The sequence below is a fragment of the Pongo abelii genome, chromosome 10 (genome assembly GCF_028885655.2).
Source record: "Pongo abelii isolate AG06213 chromosome 10, NHGRI_mPonAbe1-v2.0_pri, whole genome shotgun sequence".
Lineage (NCBI taxonomy): Eukaryota > Metazoa > Chordata > Mammalia > Primates > Hominidae > Pongo > Pongo abelii.
In genome coordinates, this window is record NC_071995.2 from 68,280,636 (window position 1) to 68,301,407 (window position 20,772).

At 37.4% G+C, this 20,772-nt stretch overlaps 1 protein-coding gene across 4 annotated transcripts in view; it reads left to right on the forward strand.

Annotated features, from left to right (window-relative positions):
* CNOT2 (CCR4-NOT transcription complex subunit 2) overlaps nucleotides 1-20,772 on the forward strand; it is a 109,253-nt gene that overhangs the window by 41,239 nt on the left and 47,242 nt on the right. Inside the window, exon 1 of one of the 4 annotated variants that reach the window (XM_054526506.2) lies at nucleotides 16,710-16,816. The gene's annotated coding sequence lies outside the window, so the exon portion shown is untranslated. 4 annotated transcript variants of the gene reach the window in all.

The window sequence follows — 20,772 nt, forward strand, 5'->3', positions numbered from 1 at the left end:
AGCCAGTAATGTCAAATCAAGTTAAATGAATTCCCAAGTTCCTCATTGGTTGGGTCATTGCCATGTGATGCTAAGTGTTAACCTTTCTTTGAATGCGTTATACGTTCTGATACTTTTTTAATTATCATCTGAAATCATCAAATAAGGTGACATTTGTTTTCCAAAAAATAAGTTTCACCAAGACACCTGGTTTATGGCACCCTTAGTGAATTGGTAATTTTTTCATAGTGCCCTTGGGCCAAACTGTGCTAAATAAATAATTAGGTCCAAATCACTTACATTCATGTGATTATCTGATAGATATTGCTGTATTTCCTAAGATATAAAATATCTGGTAGCACCCCTGTGTGTTCGCTCTGGTGTTCCTTTTGGCAACGTATGCCCTAGACTTTATATATGAAATATGAAGTGTTCTCTTTCAGAAAAATAGTTTACATTTAAGTAAGTGGTTTGCCTTAATCATGAATGTGAAATGTGTACTCATTAAATCAAAAGTTAAGACATTAATGCGGATATTTCTGTGAATCAGAGAAAATACAGAAGCAAGCAAAGTTTTCTTTTGTTTTTTTTTTTTTTTTGAGACAACTCTTGCTCTGTTGCCCAGGCTGGAGTGCAGTGGCCTGATCTCGGCTCACCGCAAGCTCTGCCTCCCAGGTTTATGCCATTCTCCTGCCTCAGCCTCCTGAGTAGCTGGGACTAAGGCGCCCACCATGACGCCTGGCTAATTTTTTGTATTTTTTTCAGTAAAGATGGGGTTTCACAGTGTTAGCCAGGATGGTCTTGATCTCCTGACCTCATGATCCGCCCGCCTTGGCCTCGCAAAGTTCTGGGATTACAGGTGTGAGCCACCGCACCTGGCTGCAAAGTTATCTTTTAAGAGGTTATCTTAGGTCTTGCGTGGAGTCTAGGATGATAGCACTGATGGTGGCAGGTTAGTATTTTTTGTTTTTTTTTTTAATCTTTCTGAATTGCCACATAAACATAGAACCAGCTAGACAGCAAAACTAAAACTTGTGAAAACATAACAGAACTTGTTGACAAAGTGTCCCCATGAACCCCAATATAAGCAGATGAGAACTAAGAAAAAGACCTACAGTTATCGGTTTTTATGCATAAAAAAGAGATCCATTGGGATGTCTGATGGACCTGAGAATGGAAGCACCCAATGTAGTCAGCAGGTATTCACTGGTAAGTACAATTAGCCAGTTTGAAATTGGGAGAGATTTTGTCAACCTCATAAGGTGAGTGAGGAACCCATGGTAAGGCTAAAGTGATTGGAGCAGCTTAGCTCTATGACCTCCTGAGAGTGACCCACCAGTGTATCCTTCTAGGATTCCACTGAGGAGAGGAATTAAAATTGAGCGGGAAAGGGACAACAGTGACATTGGAAAGAGAAGGTCCAGATAAAAATGGGAGAGGGGAACAGAACCAGGAAATCTCAGTAAATAAGCGATCATATTTTCAAACACTACGTGAAAGTAACAGAAGAGATAACTTTATGAAGTTAGAGAAGTTTATCTGAACAAAGCAGTATTCTAAAACTTCAGGAAGATTAAATTCCTAAGAGGTCTTCTAGGAATGTATTTGGGAGTGTTTATACCAATTTTGAGCCCCATCAGTAGTCCTCATATTCATCTGACATTTGATAATTTCAGAATTAAAATTTTTTTCCATCTATTGAGGTTGTGTTTGAGATATATTGAGATATTCTTCTTCATAGTCTTTTAAAAAAGATTTTTTGTTTTGTCTTCCATATTTAATCTACCTGAAATTGATTTTTGTACATGGTGTTAGAAATACAGTTTCCTTTCCCCTGCACCTAAATTATCATATTAGCATTGTGTACCAATTTTTTCTACCCTCCTTAAGTATTCAGTAGTGCTAGCTCTATTGTAAATCAAGTTTCTCTTTATATGCATGGATTTCTTATTTCTCTGTTACCTTGATGTGTTTGTGCCTGTACCAATATTATGTTTTCTTAAATACTAAAGCTTTGTGTTAAATCTTCATGTCTGTCTGTCAGCCTTTTTCTTCATAAGAGTCTTGACTTGGCCTTTTGCTCTATGACAAATTTAGAATATTCATGAGAATGCTCCCCTCCAACACAAAAAGAAGTATTGAGTTTCTAAGTGGAATTGCATTGACTTTAGTTTTCTTTGTGGAAGAATCGGTAAGTTTATGTATTGAGTTCTTTCGTGTTTTCTCTCAAAGTTTTATATTTTTTTCATGAGGGACTTAGAAATCTTTAGTCCGATTTATGACTACTTTTGTTGCTTTTCTTGGTTGTAAATTTTAAAAAAATTTTTAGTTATAGGTGTTATTGAAATATAGTTGACTTTTAAAATTGATTTTTGTATCTATCAATGTTGCTAAACTTTTTAATTTTTATAATTTATCTGTAGGCTTTTGGGGGGGTTCATATAAGTAAACACATCCTTTGGAAATGACAGTTTTGAAATTGTCACCAGTTTTGAAGTTGTCTTCATTAAATATTTGATACAGGATTTTTTTTATAGATATACTTTATCAGGGTAAAGAAATTGTTCATAATGCTACCTTATATATTTTTTCCTCTGTAGCATCTTTTTTCTTCTTAAGGTTGTTTACTATGTGCCTTTTCCCCTTATTTGGTCAGACTTACTAGTGATTTGTCAGTTTTACTAGGGGTCAAATTTTAGCCTTTATTTATTTCTAAAATTTAATTTTGTTTTCTATTCATCAGTGTTCTTTAATGTTTTCCTTTCACTTCTTAGGGCTTGTTATACTGTTCTTTAATCTTATGTTTTTAATTTTCCAGGTAATTATCAGGTTTGTCTAGTTATCTTTTTGTTGCTGATTTCTCATATAATCCCATTTTGGTTCAAGAATGTGGTCTGTATGATACAATTATTTGTTTATGTGTTTGAACAAAATGTATATTAACCAAATTGGCAGGTGTATTGCTTTGTTTCTCTCCATTAGATCAAGTTTGTTAATCTTATTATGTACATCTTATGTATCCATATAATCATTTATCCCTTTGTTTAGATCTAGATTCCAATATATCTTATTTCTTTAATTATTTTATGAATTTTTGTGTTTAGTATGTGATAAATCCAACAATTGGAAGTTGTCACATATTATGCTAATGTTGTTTTCTGCTGGTTCTCATTGTGCCTTGTTTCCTTGTGTGTGTATTAAGCTATCATTTCATGTTTCTTAGAACTCTGGGAATTCTTTGAGGATTAGGTAGAAGGGGACATTTCTCCCAAGGGGATTTTCACTTGTTTTTGCTAAGCCCCTAAGGCACTACCAATCCAGAACCAATTCCAAATAAAATATTAGCTTGAGGTTGCAGTCCACATAGGTAATGTGAATTCATGCTTTTTAGTGGCTATGAATTTTCAGAGCATTCCTTCACCACTTTTTGCTTACCATAAATAACAGGAACATCAAGATTTTTTGCTGTCCTCTTTACTAAGGGGTTATTACAATTATGGTGTAGCTCTTTTTTTTTTTTTTTTTGAAACGGAGTTTCGCTCTTGTTGCCTAGGCTGGAGTGCAATGGTACAATCTTGGCTCACTGCAACCTCTGCCTCCCTGGTTCAAGCGATTCTCCTGCCTCAGCCTCCCGAGTAGCTGGGATTACAGGCACCTGCCACCATGTTCAGCTAATTTTTTTTTGTATTTTTAGTATAGATGGGGTTTCACCACATTGGCCAGGCTGGTCTTGAACTCCTGACCTCAGGTGATCCACCTACCTCGGCCTGGGATTACAGGCATAAGCCACCACTCTCAGCCATGGTGTAACATTTTAAGGTACATGATTTATAAAAAGCTTTTTTAAATAGCTTCTCCTTTAGTAGGGATATAAGCTTGTAGCTTCTCTGGAATTCTAGCTTTTACTCTCATTTAAGGGTGTTGAATTTCCCTTCCTCCCTTGCAGGTTCAGCTGTACACTTAAAAATGTAACCTCTGTTAGTGTTTATTTTGTTAATTGCTGTATCCTCACCTGAGAATAATGTCTGGCATGTAGTAAGTATTGTTGATTGGATAAAGTTAGTATTTTATGGAGTGATTTTAGTTGTTATTTAGTGGGGCATTCTGAGTTCTTAGTTGTACTACCAAACAACATCTATTGTAATTATTCTTTAGATCTCAGCTGAAATCTCACTTCTTAAGGGAAACATTTTCTGCTTAGACTTCTGTTATATTTTCTCATTGTTCATGGTAATTTTAGGGATGGTGGTAATGTTATTTCTGCTTTTTATTATCATTCATAATGAAATAGGTTTGTTGACTTTTTTCTTCCCATCTTTTCCCGTTTTTACTTCTTATCCCTTTCTTCTCTCCTTTCCCTTCTTTTTTTTATTCCCTCCCTTGCCCTGCTTTCTTTATTTTCTTGCTCACTTCTCTTCCTTTTTTCTTTCTTCCCTTCTTTCTTCATAATATTTTTCTTCTACCTAAAGGATTAAAAAATTTTTTTTCTAAGGCATTTCTAGTGGTGATGAATTATTTTAGATTTTGTTTGAAAAGTCTTTATTTCACCTTTATTTGTAAATATACTTTCACTGAGTCTGAAGTTCAAAATTGACAGGTTTTTTGCTTTTAGAATTTTTTAAATGGTGCTTCTCTGTCTTCTTATTTCCTAGGAAAAGTCTGCTGTCATTCTTATCTTTAGTCTTGTGTATATAATATACCTTTTTCTCTCTGGCTAATATTAAGATTTTTAAATTTGTCACTTATTTTACACAGCTTGATTAAGGTCTGTGTCGGTATAATTTTTTTATGAGTCTTATGCGTGGGATTTGTTGAGCTTCTTGAATTTGTATGTTTATACAAATTTAGGAATTGTTTTCATCCATTATTTATTTGAATATATTCTCTGTCTTCACTGTCCTTTGAGGACTCCAATTACACATATATCTAATTGCCTGGCGTTGTCCCATAGCTTACTGATGCTTTGTTCATTTTTTTCTTTCTTTTTTTCTCACCATGCTTTAGTTAGGATAGTTTTTATTACTGTTTTTTTTAAGTTTGCTGATCTTTTCTTCGGCATGCCAATTATTCTGCCTTCTTTTACATACAAAATGTAATTATAACTCTTTGAATATCATTGTCTACTAATTCTGTTACTCATGTTTACTAATAGAAACTGTCTGTTTCTATTGAGTGTCGGTTTTTTTTTCCTCCTCATTATCTGTTCTCTTTTAGTGCTTGTTTGCATGGCTGGTGATTTTTGCTTGGATGCCAGTCTTTGGAAACTTTATCTTGTTGAGTGCTGTATAATGTTTGTATTTCTGTTAATATTCTTTAGATTTCTTGTGGTTGCAGTTAAGTTACTAATAACAGAAGCCATTTGATCTTTGAGACATCCTTTTCTTTTTTTTTTTTTTTTTTTTAGGTCTTGTTTAACAGAACCAGAGTAATCTTTAGGGTTAATTTTCTTCCAACTACTTAAGCAGTTCTTTTCTGAATTATGTAAATTATGTTTTTCTACTCTGGCTGGTAGGAAAATAAATGATTCCCAGCCCTGTCTGGGCCCTGGGGATTGTTTTCTCTGTTTCTTTCAGGTGGCCTTTTTTTTTGTTGTTTTTGTTTTTTTTAAGCTTCTGGTAGTTTCCTTACATGCATGTGCTAATCAGTACTTAGCTGAAGACTCAGAGGGACCTTCTGCATATTTTCAGAGCTCTTTCTCTGTGCCAGTCATTCTCGTTTAGTATCCCAGCCTATTAATTCTGGCTGCCTTTAATTACCCTCTTCTCCACTTCCTCAATTCACAAAGATTGCTGGGCTCCACCAATCTGGAATCCCTCTCCCTCACTGCAAACTGAAAACTCTTTCAGTCTTATAAGCAAGGGTAGTTGTTGAGCCCTCATTGATTCTTTCTCTTGTCTCAAGGATTATTGTCCTGCACGGCCTGATATCCTGTGTCTAAAATCCATTGTTTAATATAGTTTGTCCATTTTCAAGTTGTTTTAGGTGGGCTACTGCTACGAATAATACTACCACTACTGTCTCTTGGTTGGAAGTGAAAGTCTTAATATTTCATTTTTTAAAATTATTTTTTCTTATTGAAATTTTTTTTATAGAGACAGGGTCTCACTATGTTGCCCAGGCTTGTCTTAAATTCCTGGTCTCAAGCGATCTTTCCACCTTAGCCTCTCAAGATGCTGGGGTTACAGGTGTGAGCCCCTACACCCTTATTTCATTTTTAAAAACTATATTTTGGTTGAGAAGATGAATGAAAACCATTCCTGATAAAGAGAATAAGCTTTTGTGTCAATATTCAGACAAGGCTTGGATGCTTTCTCTTGTATAAAATACTATACAGTGTGCAATATACACAAATTTCAGACCATTTCTCAGCATTTAAGGTCATTTAGAATGAAAAATAAAACAGTATGGGTCAGTAGATGAATTCCAGTTCTTATGTAGAATTATCATAGTCCTGATTCAATTTAACTTAAAAATTGGACTGTTTCCTCTGAATTTCCTGATTCCCTTAAGATTCCCTAGAATCCAGTAGGCCCATAGATACAGTGGTCATTCATTTTCTCAGCTGTCAGGTAAAAATTTTACTAATTAGCATTTCTTACTTTAAAAAATCTGTGTTGTTTAGCATAAAATAGTATATTATCTCTGTATTGTTTTATCTGGATCAGTAAATTAAAGACAGTATAATAAATGTGCTAATGAAAATAGAAGATGTTTTCAAGGAAAAAGGAAAGACCCTTATTAGGGCCAAAAATGCTAAGGGCACATGAAATTTTACACCTATTCTTTTCTGCCAAGGCACTTTTCTAAAGGCACTGTGATAAAGCTAAAAAAAATGTGCTTGGTAGAGTGAAGAGCCTTTAGTTTGAGCCACTAGTCTTCACCTTCTACCTGAATCACTTGGGTCCATTTATGTAAAGTCTTTGACACTGTGTTCGTAGTTAACAGTGAAATCTTTAAAAGATTTGGTTTGCTTTGTTAAAGCATTTCCATTAAATAGAGAAGGAACGTAGAAAATTACCATTAAAACACCATGGTAGGCTAGGCATGGTGGCTCACGCTTTTAATTCCAGCACTTTGGGAGGCTGAGGCGGGCAGATCACCAGGTCAGGAGATCGAGACCAGCCTGGCTAACACGGTGAAACCCCATCCCTACTAAAAATACAAAAAATTAGCCGGGCCTGGTGGCGGGCACCTGGAGTCCCAGCTACTTGGGAGGCTGAGGCAGGAGGATGGCGTGAACCAGGGAGGCGGAGCTTGCAGTGAGCCGAGATCGTGCCACTGCACTCCAGCCTGGGCGACGGAAAAAAACAAAACAAAACAACACCACAGTAATAGGTACTGCAAGCGATATTCACGGATGAATGCTCTAACGAGTGGACAGAAATGTAAGGACAGACAGGTATTTGCATGTTCTCACAGTACTTCTCCAAAACATTTCTTATTTAAAAAGAGAAAACTAGTAGTTTACAGTGGAGAAAACTTGCAGATGCACCACCTTAACCATGATCAAGGTTAACTTCACCTGTAATAAGACATATTAACATCATATGCACTCATACATTGGAATATATGCATCACATATGATGCACTTGAGAAGACTACATCAGCTCTGTGGTGATGTGGCTTTCAGAATGCATAACTTCAATCTAATGAGGAAACATCTGACAAACCCAAATTGTGGGACATTCTGCAGTGTGTATGATATAACATCAATATTGTGAAAGAAGAAAGACGAGGATAAGTCTCGGATTGGAGAAGACTAAGGAAATGTAAAACTAAATGTAAGGGGTCGGGGGACAAAGTGTTGTAATTTTAAATAGACAAGGAATTCCTTACTGAGATGACTTCACACCTGAAGTAGGTGAAGTAGGAAGCCATCTGGATGTCTAGAGGAAGAGCATTCCTGGAGGATAACAAAGGCAAGGGTTTGGAGACAGGAGTATGTCCGATGTGTTTGAGGAGTAGCAAGGAGGCCAGTTATGACAGGAGCACATGAAGAGAAGGGGAGAATGCTAACAGAGGAGATTAGAGATAACAAAGAGTAAGGTCATGAAGGCCTTGGAGGCCTTGGTAATGGTGCAGGAGTCCATTGTAAATGTGTTTCACCTCTATTCCCTTTGATTTGTGATGTTCTTTTATTCTGAGCATGAAGGGGATAAAGTATATAAGTATAAAATGTAATACCTTACATCTAGCACTGTGTGTAGTAGATGCTCACTCAGTGATTATTGAATTAGTGTACATGGCGAGATGTTTAGAAACGTTTTAAAGATCATGTCTTCCCTTGCTAAAGGAATACTTTTCATTTTTAATTACTTCCTGTAACATAAATTAGGATTCTGATACCTCTTTATATTTTTAAAATGTAAAAGTTTTAAAATAATTTGTCACATTCAATAATATCTATTTATGCTATTGAACAGATGTCTTAAATAAGCTTCTACTTTTATTAGTTTTAGTATTTATAATAGAGTCTTTTTCTCTGAAAATAACTTACTTTTTATATTTTCAAGGATTCAACATTTTTGTAAAAGTGAATTGATTTCATATCTTTTTTTTTTTTTGAGATGGAGTTTTGTTCTTATTGCCCAGGCTGGAGTGCAATGGCACGATCTAAACTCACTGCACCCTCTACCTCCTGGGTTCAAGCGATTCTCCTGCCTCAGCCTCCCGAGTAGCTGGGGTTACAGGCATGTGCCACCATGCCCGGCTAATTTTGTATTTTTAGTAGAGACAGGGTTTCTCCATGTTGGTCAGGCTGGTCTCGAACTCCCGACCTCAAGTGATCTGCCCGCCTCAGCCTCCCAAAGTGCTGGGATTACAGGCATGAGCCACTGTGTCTGGCCTGGATTTCATATCTTATTTAAATCCTATATTCAGATTGTTTTGTTTTAAAATCTTAAAATTTTTCTCTTTATTATCTCGTTTGATTAAAGTGCCAGGTTTTTTTTGATGGAGGGGTCCTTATTTGTTTTTATCAGCATGGAACAGTTAAGAAATTCACTTTTTCCCAAGGAGTGTACTTATATCAGAGTTATGTGTAGGTTTTAAAAGTTCACTGGTCCACCTTTACGAATTTTAAGTACATCCATATAGTACAACTTTAATTCTGCTTGTTGATGGTGTTAATGTGTATGAGAGCCTTAGATTTAATGTTGAGTACTCGAGAGAGCAAGAGAGTGTACAAGGAGTGGATAGGCACAAAGTATTTGAACACACTGTCTTACATGTTTTCATGATGGCCAGGTAAGCTCTGTCTTTGCATTTTCTGGAAAAGTGTGCAAGTTTGTACTGAGCACTGCTTTTTTTTTTTTTTTTTTTTTTTTAAACTTAGTACTTTGAATTAGTCTGAAAGATGAATCTGGGTTTGGCCAATAATGAAGAGGTGAACAGGGAGTCATAATGTTGAAACTGGACATTCAGATCTTTATAGCATGATTTCCTTATTTTTCAAAGAGCAGAAGAATCCCATCGTTTATCATGTTCTGGTTGGACTCCTTTCTTACTGTTTGCTGGAGTTGAACTTCAGAGCTATGGCGTCAACCCTGCTGTAATATCTCAGGGGAGCTCCTAGTGTGGGGCTGGTGCCATGGCTCACCCTCCAACCTTTCCTTCTTCACTTCAGCCTCCAGCTCTGAGCTTTCCAATCCCCAGAGTAGCAAATGTTGAAAGAAGTTGCACAGGTAAGTATGTGGTGGGGAAAGCTGGGGGAAAAATGGTACTGTCATCAGTATTTTGAGGGTGAATGTTGGGCCATTTTATCAATGAGTCATTTTGTTAGTTTAGAAATATAATGTTTGTTATAAATTATTTTTCTCAGAAAACTCATAAATTATTTAAAAAATAGTGTAGAAGAAATAATTTTAATTCTTGTTAGATGTGAAATAGGAAAAAACCGTAATAAACTATTAATATTATAATGCAAAGGAAGGTTCTTAAATTTTTTTAAACTTTATATTCTCCACAGTGTATATAGCAGGTCCAGAAAACCCATGTTCAAAAAAGAAGCTAAAAAAAGCTGGGGAAGGCCTAAGTCCATAGACTATAATTTTGCCATATGTAACTTGGTCTCAGAAGGAGGCAAGTTTTAGTTTTCTTCCACTAGCTTTAGATGTGCTATTTTTTCCTGAGGTATTAGGCACGTAGCTATGTTTTTAATCTTTACAGAAATAGAAACTTCAAACATCTTTTTCCTTGAAGTCTCGACAGGAGGACTGGAACATTTCTACCAATCTCTAGGTTTGAAGTTAACAAAAATAAGTATAGATATCTGGTACATAATTCAGCAAATGTTTGTTGAACGAATGAATAAACTCATCCGATCCTGTGTCGTGTGTGTGTGTGTGAGAGAGAGAGAGAGAGAGAGATGCCAACACTCCTGGCATTTTCTCCTTGTCTGCCTTGCACTGGAAATCATGATCTAAACATTACAGATTTAATTTTGTAGGGGTGTAGCTCTGGGTCTTCACTACCTTACTTTTGAGCTTCTTCTCAGAAGGCTTTCAAAACTTGTTTCTTTCGTTCTCCTACATCTATCCCATATAGTTCATGTTCATTGATTTATAGATTTTTGCACATACAAGACATTCACATTAAACCCAAGAAAAACAGACTCTTAAGATGGCCCATGGTTGCTAAATTTCTTCAGAGAAAGTATGTGAGGGTTAAAAGAGATTGGGATTCTAGTGTATTTGGTATTTCAGGTCTCAAAACAAGTCATCAAAATACAGACTTCCCAGCAGTTTGTCTCCCTTTTTTTCTTGAGTTTTTTAGGTAACTGGACGCTCTATATAAACACATCTCCCTCAGCAAAGTACATCCCGTTTTTTTCTCAATATGTATTCATATTCCCTTCTTTCCTCCATCTTTATCAGACCCATCTTTGCCTACCGTCTTTTAAGGATTTAAAATATTCTCATTAGAAGATTTTCTTTCTTTATGCATAGAGGATTTGTTTTGTATTCTAAATGTAGAGATTTTCTACTGTTATATGTCCTTCCATTTGTATTTTATAGTTTTACATCCTAATATTTAAGGATAAAGTACTACTTTAATTTTAGGCTCTATTGTGTGAGTTCTCAACTCCAACTTCTTACTGCTCGTAAGAGGTACTAATTATATTTAGTTCTTTAGTATATGTGTACTTTTTTCCTATGGATTAGCACTTTTTGAATAATTAGAATTTTACTTTTAGGATGATGCACTTAGCTTTTAAAGCTTATATATTAATTGTTCAAATGTGAATCTATATAAAGCATATTGGTGCAGCACATTTTAAGATTCTAGAAAACCACAAAATCTGTTTATTCATGTTGAAACATACAGAACATATTCTCCCTAGATCAGAGTCAAACTTGTGGAGGTATTTGTAGCATTTTGGTAACACTCCCTAGAGAATTTGTAGACTTTGGGGGTGCATATTAAGGGATAACATACATGGCTTTTCAGAATATTTTCTGAATAAAGCAGCTGCAGACACCAGATTTTAGTTTTTGGATTAGGAAAGAGTGATGTGTTTTTTCACCCTCCCGTCTCCCCACCAACACACACACACATAACCCTCCCCATCTTTCAGATATAGGCCATCTTGTTTTATTGGATGAGCCCCCCAAAAATACACAGAAATATGCTAAATATTTCTGTAAACCTTGGAAAGGACTCTGCCAGGATATTTATCTACTCTCCAAAATAGTGATTGTGGAAATGTTTGTATAGGTCCCTAGCTTTCTACTAAAGCCTATTTCCAACCAGTCATAGATTTTTGTGTGTGTGTGTATCTACATGTTAACTATCTTTGGTATTCATTAAGGCCTTTTTTGCTTATTTATGGTCATTCTGCATTGGCTAAAACTATGAAATGAGTTGCTCTTATTTGTTTCCATGCTATCGATTTGATGATTTATAATTCTAGACTTTAAGATTTATCTAAATCTTCACTTTTCTTAGATCCATCCTAAGCAGATTCATGAACTTTTCATTATACATATATCATATTAAAAATATGAAACCATAGTGTTCTAGAACTCGGAGGACTTGAATTTGTTTCTCACATGAAGAGTTTTTTTTTTTTTTTGTAAAGATTTCCAAGTATTAATATCTTTGTTCTTTAAGAAGCTAGAATTTTTTTGTGCAGTGTAGGTGCCTTTCTGTCCTTTATTTAAGCCCCCCCCCCTTTTTTTATTGTTTTTCAAGAATTAAATAAAATTAGAATTATTTATAGTAGTTGTGAAGCAGGATAAGAAGTTTGAAATCCTATCACAAAAAATACTACTAAAACAAAAATATCTTTGTTAACAAATATTTCCAGGTTGTAACAATATAATATTTGATATAGGAATATTCTACTTCCATAGAATTTGGGCAGTCTGTGAGATTTTTACCTATCATGTTTTCCCTCTAAAGGGCAATTATGAAAACACTAGATTATCTTCAGGTATTAGGACTCCTCATCATTGGTTTCAGATGTTAATTGGCTACACCTTGATAAAAGGCAGATAAGTCTTAATGGCAGTTGGCTGTGATTTTCTATTAAGTTTCTGCCTATTTTATAGACAAGAACTTGTGCATATTTATATATTAAGTGTTTGTTGATATTGAATATGGAATTCAGAGAGAAAGTAAGAAGTCAAATTCTGAATTACTCAGATCTCCATTAGGAAAACAGCACCTGAGAAACACTTTTTCCCCCTTCTCAGGTACTGTATATCTTGCAGTTAGCACCTCTTCATCTTGTATAATGCAAGCGGAGTACAAACTCTGTAGCTGGGAGTGAAAATTTGGTACTCAGTGTGAAGCAGTGAATGAGACAATTGATTTTATCCTGTGACACCTGTACCAACATGTTAGCAGTAAAACTCCTCCCTACATTAGAGAATCTACAATAAAAAGTTGCTACTAGGGAACTGTTTTTGTTTTAACACAAGTTCTAGATGTGTCCTACATATGTAATGCTATAATGTCTGCATTAGAGCTATTATAATGAAATTAAGAGTTTGGTTATAATTATCCTAATTCCTTCAAAGGTATAATAGTATTTCTTTTAAGCATAACTTCATTTTCAAATTAATGCAACTTTCTGTAAAATACATGTGATTAGTCTTGTAGAGACTGGCTTTTGTCTCACATGTCTATAGTCAGTCCTAATCAGTCCATTCTTGTTCTTGTGCTAAAGTGATCTTTTTGACACATAAATATTCAAATTGTGGTATACTCTACTTACCATTGTTCACAATATAAGGACCTTCCTCCTCCAGTCGGCTTTTTATTTGCTCCTTACTGCTTTTCCCTTTACAAATTCAAGAACAAAACACACATTAAACTGTTAGTTGTATATTTGAGAGTCAGTGTACTATCATGGTTAAAAAGGGGGACTCTAGCAAATTGGTCTGGGTTCAAAACCCATCTCCACATTTATCAGATATATAACCTTAGGAAGTTAACCTAACTTCTCTGGTGCTTAGCTACAAAATAGGGATAGTTAATTGTTCTTACTATCTAGCGTTATCTTGATAATTACATAAATAAATTTTAAAGCATTTAGAATATTCCCTGGCACAATAATTTATTATTATTTTATAGTTATGATAAAGTGTTTTCAGAGACTGTATAAAACAAGAGTCCTAACTTAGTGTGAAAGTTTCAAAGAATGGGAGAAAGGGCATTTTAAGTTGCCTTATCAGCATATGCAAAGACCGCGACATGGAAACTAACTTGTGTTCTGAGTAACTGAAGGTATGGCAAGGGTTTGGTGGTGTCAGGGGACATAGGAGAGAAGTCAGAGGTTACAAAACATCTTATAAGCCTTATTGATTTGGGAGTGCTGTTGAGGAATTTTTATCAGCAAGTCCATGAAGATAAAAAACTTTTACTTTAAAAAATCACTTTGATGTGGGAGAGTAGAGTTGAGAGGAAGAATAATAGATTAATAAAGACCTGTTTGGAGGCTATTGGAGTGGCTTGTTCTAGTGTATTAGTCTGTTCTCATGGTGCTAACAAAGACATACCCGAGACTGGGTAATTTATAAAGGAAAGAGGTTTAATTGACTCATGGCTGGGGAGGTCTCACAATCGTGGCAGAAGGCAAATGAGGAGCAGTCACGTCTTACATGGCAGCAGGCAAGAGTGAATGTGTGCAGGGGAACCCCCCTGTATAAACCATCAGATCTCATGAGACTTATTTTTTTTAGATTTTATTATTATTATACTTTAAGTTTTAGGGTACATGTGTACAATATGCAGGTTTGTTACATATGTATACATGTGCCATGTTGGTGTGCTGCACCCATTAACTTGTCATTTAGCATTAGGTATATCTCCTAATGCTGTCCCTCCCCCCTCCCCCCACCCCACAACAGTCCCTGGTGTGTGATGTTCCCCTTCCTGTGTCCATGTGTTCTCATTGTTCAATTCCCACCTATGAGTGAGAACTTGCAGTGTTTGGTTTTTTGTCCTTGCGATAGTTTGCTGAGAATGATGGTTTCCAGCTTCATCCACATCCCTACAAAGGACATGAACTCATCTTTTTTTATGGCTGCATAGTATTCCATGGTGTATATGTGCCACATTTTCTTAATCCAGTCTATCATTGTTGGACATTTGGGTTGGTTCCAAGTCTTTGCTATTGTGGATAGTGCCGCAATAAACATACATGTGCATGTGTCTTTATAGCAGCATGATTTATAATCCTTTGGGTATATACCCAGTAATGGGATGGCTGGGTCAAATGGTATTTCTAGTTCTAGATCCCTGAGGAATCGCCACACTGACTTCCACAATGGTTGAACTAGTTTACAGTCCCACCAACAGTGTAAAAGTGTTCCAATTTCTCCACATGCTCTCCAGCACCTGTTGTTTCCTGACTTCTTAATGATCGCCATTCTAACTGGTGTGAGATGGTATCTCATTGTGGTTTTGATTTGCATTTCTCTGATGGCCAGTGATGAGCATTTTTTCATGTGTTTTTTTGGCTGCATAAATGTCTTCTTTTGAGAAGTGTCTGTTCATATCCTTCGCCGACTTTTTGATGGAGTTGTTTGTTTTTTTCTTGTAAATTTGTTTGAGTTCATTGTAGATTCTGGATATTAGCCCTTTGTCAGATGAGTAGATTGCATAAATTTTCTCCCATTCTGTAGGTTGCCTGTTCACTCTGATGGTAGTTAGTTTTGCTGTGCAGAAGCTCTTTAGTTTAATTAGATCCCATTTGTCAATTTTGGCTTTTGTTGCCATTGCTTTTGGTGTTTTAGACATGAAGTCCTTTCCCATGCCTATGTCCTGAATGGTATTGCCTAGGTTTTCTTCTAGAGTTTTTATGGTTTTAGGTCTAACATGTAAGTCTTTAATCCGTCGTGAATTAATTTTTGTATAAGGTGTAAGGAAGGGATCCAGTTTCAGCTTTCTACATATGGCTAGCCAGTTTTCCCAGCACCATTTATTAAATAGGGAATCCTTTCCCTATTGCTTGTTTTTGTCAGGTTTGTCAAGGATCAGATGGTTGTAGATGTGTGGTATTATTTCTGAGGGCTCTGTTCTGTTCCATTGGTCTATATCTTTGTTTTGGTACCAGTACCATGCTGTTTTGGTTACTGTAGCCTTGTAGTATAGTTTGAAGTCAGGTAGCATGATGCCTCCAGCTTTGTTCTTTTGGCTTAGGATTGACTTGGAGATGCGGGCTCTTTTCTGGTTCCATATGAACTTTAAAGTAGTTTTTTCCAATTCTGTGAAGAAAGTCATTGGTAGCTTGATGGGGATGGCATTGAATCTATAAATTACCTTGGGCAGTATGGCCATTTTCACAATATTGATTCTTCCTACCCATGAGCATGGAATGTTCTTCCATTTGTTTGTATCCTCTTTTATTTCATTGAGCAGTGGTTTGTAGTTCTCCTTGAAGAGGTCCTTCACATCCCTTGTAAGTTGGATTCCTAGGTATTTTATTCTCTTTGAAGCAATTGTGAATGGGAGTTCACTCATGATTTGGCTCTCTGTTTGTCTGTTATTGGTATATAAGAATGCTTGTGATTTTTGCACATTGATTTTGTATCCTGAGACTTTGCTGAAGTTGCCTATCAGCTTAAGGAGATTTTGGGCTGAGACGCTGCACTGGAGTTTTCTAGATACACAATCATGTCATCTGCAAACAGGGACAATTTGACTTCCTCTTTTCCTAATTGAATGCCCTTTATTTCCTTCTCCTGCCTGATTGCCCTGGCCAGAACTTCCAACACTATGTTGAATAGGAGTGGTGAGAGAGGGCATCCTTGTCTTGTGCCAGTTTTCAAAGGCAGTGCTTCCAGTTTTTGTGCATTCAGTATGATACTGGCTGTGGGTTTGTCATAGATAGCTCTTATTATTTTGAGATACGTCCCATCAATACCTAATTTATTGAGAGTTTTTAGCATGAAGGGTTGTTAAATTTTGTCAAAGGCCTTTTCTGCATCTATTGAGATAATCATGTGGTTTTTGTCTTTGGTTCTGTTTATATGCTGGATTACGTTTATTGATTTTCATATGTTGAACCAGCCTTGCATCCCAGGGATGAAGCCCACTTGATCATGGTGGATAAGCTTTTTGATGTGCTGCTGGATTCGGTTTGCCTGTATTTTATTGAGGATTTTTGCATCAATGTTCATCAAGGATATTGGTCTAAAATTCTCTTTTTTTGTTGTGTCTCTGTCAGGTTTTGGTATCAGGATGTTGCTGGCCTCATAAAATGAATTAGGGAGGATTCCCTCTTTTTCTATTGATTGGAATAGTTTCAGAAGGAATGGTACCAGCTCCTCCTTGTACCTCTGGTAGAATTCGGCTGTGAATCCATCTGGTCTTGGACTTTTTTTGGTTGGTAAGCTATTAATTATTACCTCAATTTCAGAGCCTGTTATTGGTCTATTCAGAGATTCAACTTCTTCCTGGTTTAGTCTTGGGAGGGTGTATGTGTCGAGGAATTTATCCATTTCTTGTAGATTTTCTAGTTTATTTGTGTAGAGGTGTTTATAGTATTCTCTGATGGTACTTTGTATTTCTGTGGGATCAGTGGTGATATGCCCTTTGGCATTTTTTATTGCATCTATTTGATTCTTCTCTCTTTTCTTCTTTATTATTCTTGCTAGTGGTCTATCACTTTTGTTGATCTTTTCAGAAAACCAGCTCCTGGATTCATTGATTGAAAGGGTTTTTGTGTCTCTATTTCCTTCATTTCTGCTCTGATCTTAGTTATTTCTTGCCTTCTGCTAGCTTTTGAATGTGTTTGCTCTTGCTTCTCTAGTTCTTTTAATTGTGATGTTAGGGTGTCAATTTTAGATCTTTCCTGCTTTCTCTTGTGGGCATTTAGTGCTATAAATTTCCCTCTACACACCGCTTTGAATATGTCCCAGAGATACTGGTATGTTGTGTCTTTGTTCTCGTTGGTTTCAAAGAACATCTTTATTTCTGCCTTCATTTCACTATGTACCCAGTAGTCATTCAGGAGCAGGTTGTTCAGTTTCCATGTAGTTGAGCGGTTTTGAGTGAGTTTCTTAATTCTGAGTTCTAGTATGACTGCACTGTGGTCTGAGAGACAGTTTGTTATAATTTCTGTTCTTTTACATTTGCTGAGGAGTGCTTTACTTCCAAGTATGTGGTCAACTTTGGAATAGGTGTGGTGTGGTGCTGAAAAGAATGTATATTCTGTTGATTTGGGGTGGAGAGTTCTGTAGATGTCTATTAGGTCTGCTTGTTGCAGAGCTGAGTTCAATTCCTGGATATCCTTGTTAACTTTCTGGCTCGTTGATCTGTCTAATGTTGACAGTGGGGTGTTAAAGTCTCCCATTATTATTGTGTGGGAGTCTAAGTCTCTTTGTAGGTCACTAAGGACTTGCTTTATGAATCTGGGTGCTCCTGTATTAGGTGCATATATATTTAGGACAGTTAGTTCTTCTTGTTGAATTGATCCCTTTACCATTATGTAATGGCCTTCTTTGTCTCTTTTGATCTTTGTTAGTTTAAAGTCGGTTTTATCTGAGACTAGGATTGCAACCCCTGCCTTTTTTTGTTTTCCATTTGCTTGGTAGATCTTTCTCCATCCCTTTATTTTGAGCTTATGTGTGTCTCTGCACATGAGATGGGTTTCCTGAATACAGCACACTGATGGGTCTTGACTCTTTATCCAATTTGCCAGTCTGTGCCTTTTATTGGAGCATTTAGCCCATTTACATTTAAGGTTAGTATTGTTATGTGTGAATCTGATCCTGTCATTATGATATTAGCTGGTTATTTTGCTCGTTAGTTGATGCAGTTTTGTCCTAGCCTTGATGGTCTTTACAATTTGGCATGTTTTTGCAGTGGCTGGTACCGGTTGTTCCTTTCCATGTTTAGTGCTTCCTTTTAGGAGCTCTTTTAGGGCAGGCCTGGTGGTGACAAAATCTCTCAGCATTTGCTTGTCTGTAAAGGATTTTATTTCTCCTTCACTTATGAAGCTTAGTTTGGCTGGATTTGAAATTCTGGGTTGAAAATTCTTTTCTTTAAGAATGTTGAATATTGGCCACCACTCTCTTCTGGCTTGTAGAGTTTCTGCCAAGAGATCAGCTTTTAGTCTGATGGGCTTCCCTTTGTGGGTAACCCGATCTTTCTCTCTGCATGCCTTTAACACTTTTTCCTTCATTTCAGCTTTGGTGAATTTGACAATTATGTGTCTTGGAGTTGCTCTTCTCGAGGAGTATCTTTGTGGCATTCTCTGTATTTCCTGAATTTGAATGTTGGCCTGCCTTGCTAGATTGGGGAAGTTCTCCTGGATAATATCCTGCAGAGTGTTTTCCAACTTGGTTCCATTCTCCCCGTCACTTTCAGGTACACCAATGAGACGTAGATTTGGTCTTTTCACATCGTCCCATATTTCTTGGAGGCTTTGTTCGTTTCTTTTTATTCTTTTTTCTCTAAACTTCTCGCTTCATTTCATTCATTTCATCTTCCATCGCTGATACCCTTTCTTCCAGCTGATCACATTGGCTACTGAGGCTTGTGCATTTGTCACGTTTTCGTGCCGTGGTTTTCAGCTCCATCAGGTCCTTTAAGGACTTCTCTGCATTGGTTATTCTAGTTAGCCATTCGTCTAATTTTTTTTCAAGGTTTTGAACTTCTTTGCCATTGGTTTGAACTTCCTCCTTTAGCTCGGAGAAGTTTGATCTTCTGAAGCCTTCTCTCAACTCGTCAAAGTCATTCTCCGTCCAGCTTTGTTCCATTGCTGGTGAGGAGCTACATTGCTTTGGTGGATGAGAGGTGCTCTGATTTTTAGAGTTTCCAGTTTTTCTGCTCTGTTTTTTCCCCATCTTTGTGGTTTTATCTACCTTTGGTCTTTGATGATGGTGACGTACAGATGGGTTTTTGGTGTGGATGTCCTTTCTGTTTGTTAGTTTTCCTTCTACCAGCCAGGACCCTCAGCTGCAGGTCTGTTGGAGTTTACTGGAGGTCCACTCCAGACCCTATTTGCCTGGGTATCAGCAGCTGTGGCTGCAGAATAGCGGATATTAGTGAACCACAAATGCTGCTGCCTGATCGTTCCTCTGGAAGTTTTGTCTCAGGAGTACCCAGCTATGTGGGGTGTCAGTCCGTCCCTACTGGGGGGTACCTCCCAGTTAGGCTACTCGGGGGTCAGGGACCCACTTGAGGAGGCAGTCTGCCCGTTCTCAGATCTCAAGGTGCGTGCTGGGAGAATGACTACTCTCTTCAAAGCAGTCAGACAGGGACATTTCAGTCTGCAGAGGTTACTGCTGCCTTTTGTTTGTCTGTGTCCTGCCCCCAGAGGTGGAGCCTACAGAGGCAGGCAGGCCTCCTTGAGCTGTGGTGGGCTCCACCCTGTTCGAGCTTCCTGGCTGCTTTGTTTACCTACGCAAGCCTTGGCAGTGGCGGGCACCCCTCCCCGAACCTCGCTGCCGCCTTGCAGTTTGATCTCAGACTGCTGTGCTAGCAATGAGCTGGGCTCCATGGGCGTAGGACCCTCCGAGCCAGGTGCCGGATATAATGTGTTGTGCCATTTGTTAAGCCCGTTGGAAAAGTGCAGTATTAGGGTGGGAGTGACCCGATTTTCCAGGTGCCATCTGTCACCCCTTTCTTTGACTAGGAAAGGGAATTCCCTGACCCCTTGCACTTCCCGGGTGAGGCGATGCCCCGCCCTGCTTCTGCTCACGCACGGTGCGCCGCACCCACTGTCCTGCACCCACTGTCCGGCACTCCCCAGTGAGATGAACCCGGTACCTCGGTTGGAAATGCAGAAATCACCCGTCTTCTGCGACGCTCACGCTGGGAGCTGTAGACTGGAGCTGTTCCTATTCGGCCATCTTGGCTCCACCCTCATGAGACTTATTCACAGTCATGAGAACAGCACAGGAAATACCCGCCTTCATGATTCAGTCACCTCCCACAGGGTTCCTTCTGCGACACATGGGGATTATTACAGTTCAAGGTGATATTTGGGTTCAGACACAGAGCCAAACCATATCAGCTAGGAAATGACAGTAGAGATGAAAAGATATTGATGATATAAATAATTTCAATAAATATATAGGGTTGGTTTGATCAGCTTGAATTTTAATTGTTGAAGATCACAAAGGTTACAGACAGCATTTTTGAGAGTCAAAGTGACATTTTTCAGAGATTACCATGAACAGTAACAACTGTGAATAGCCAAAATTAAGCTGAAACATAAGATTTGTGTTGGGTTCTAAGATAATTAGTGCTGCAAAGTCATGTTGAGGTGATGATCTCAGGGATTTTTAGGTATATCCTCTATGTAGCTTCAGGCCCTGCTTCTTATTTCGTTGGTTC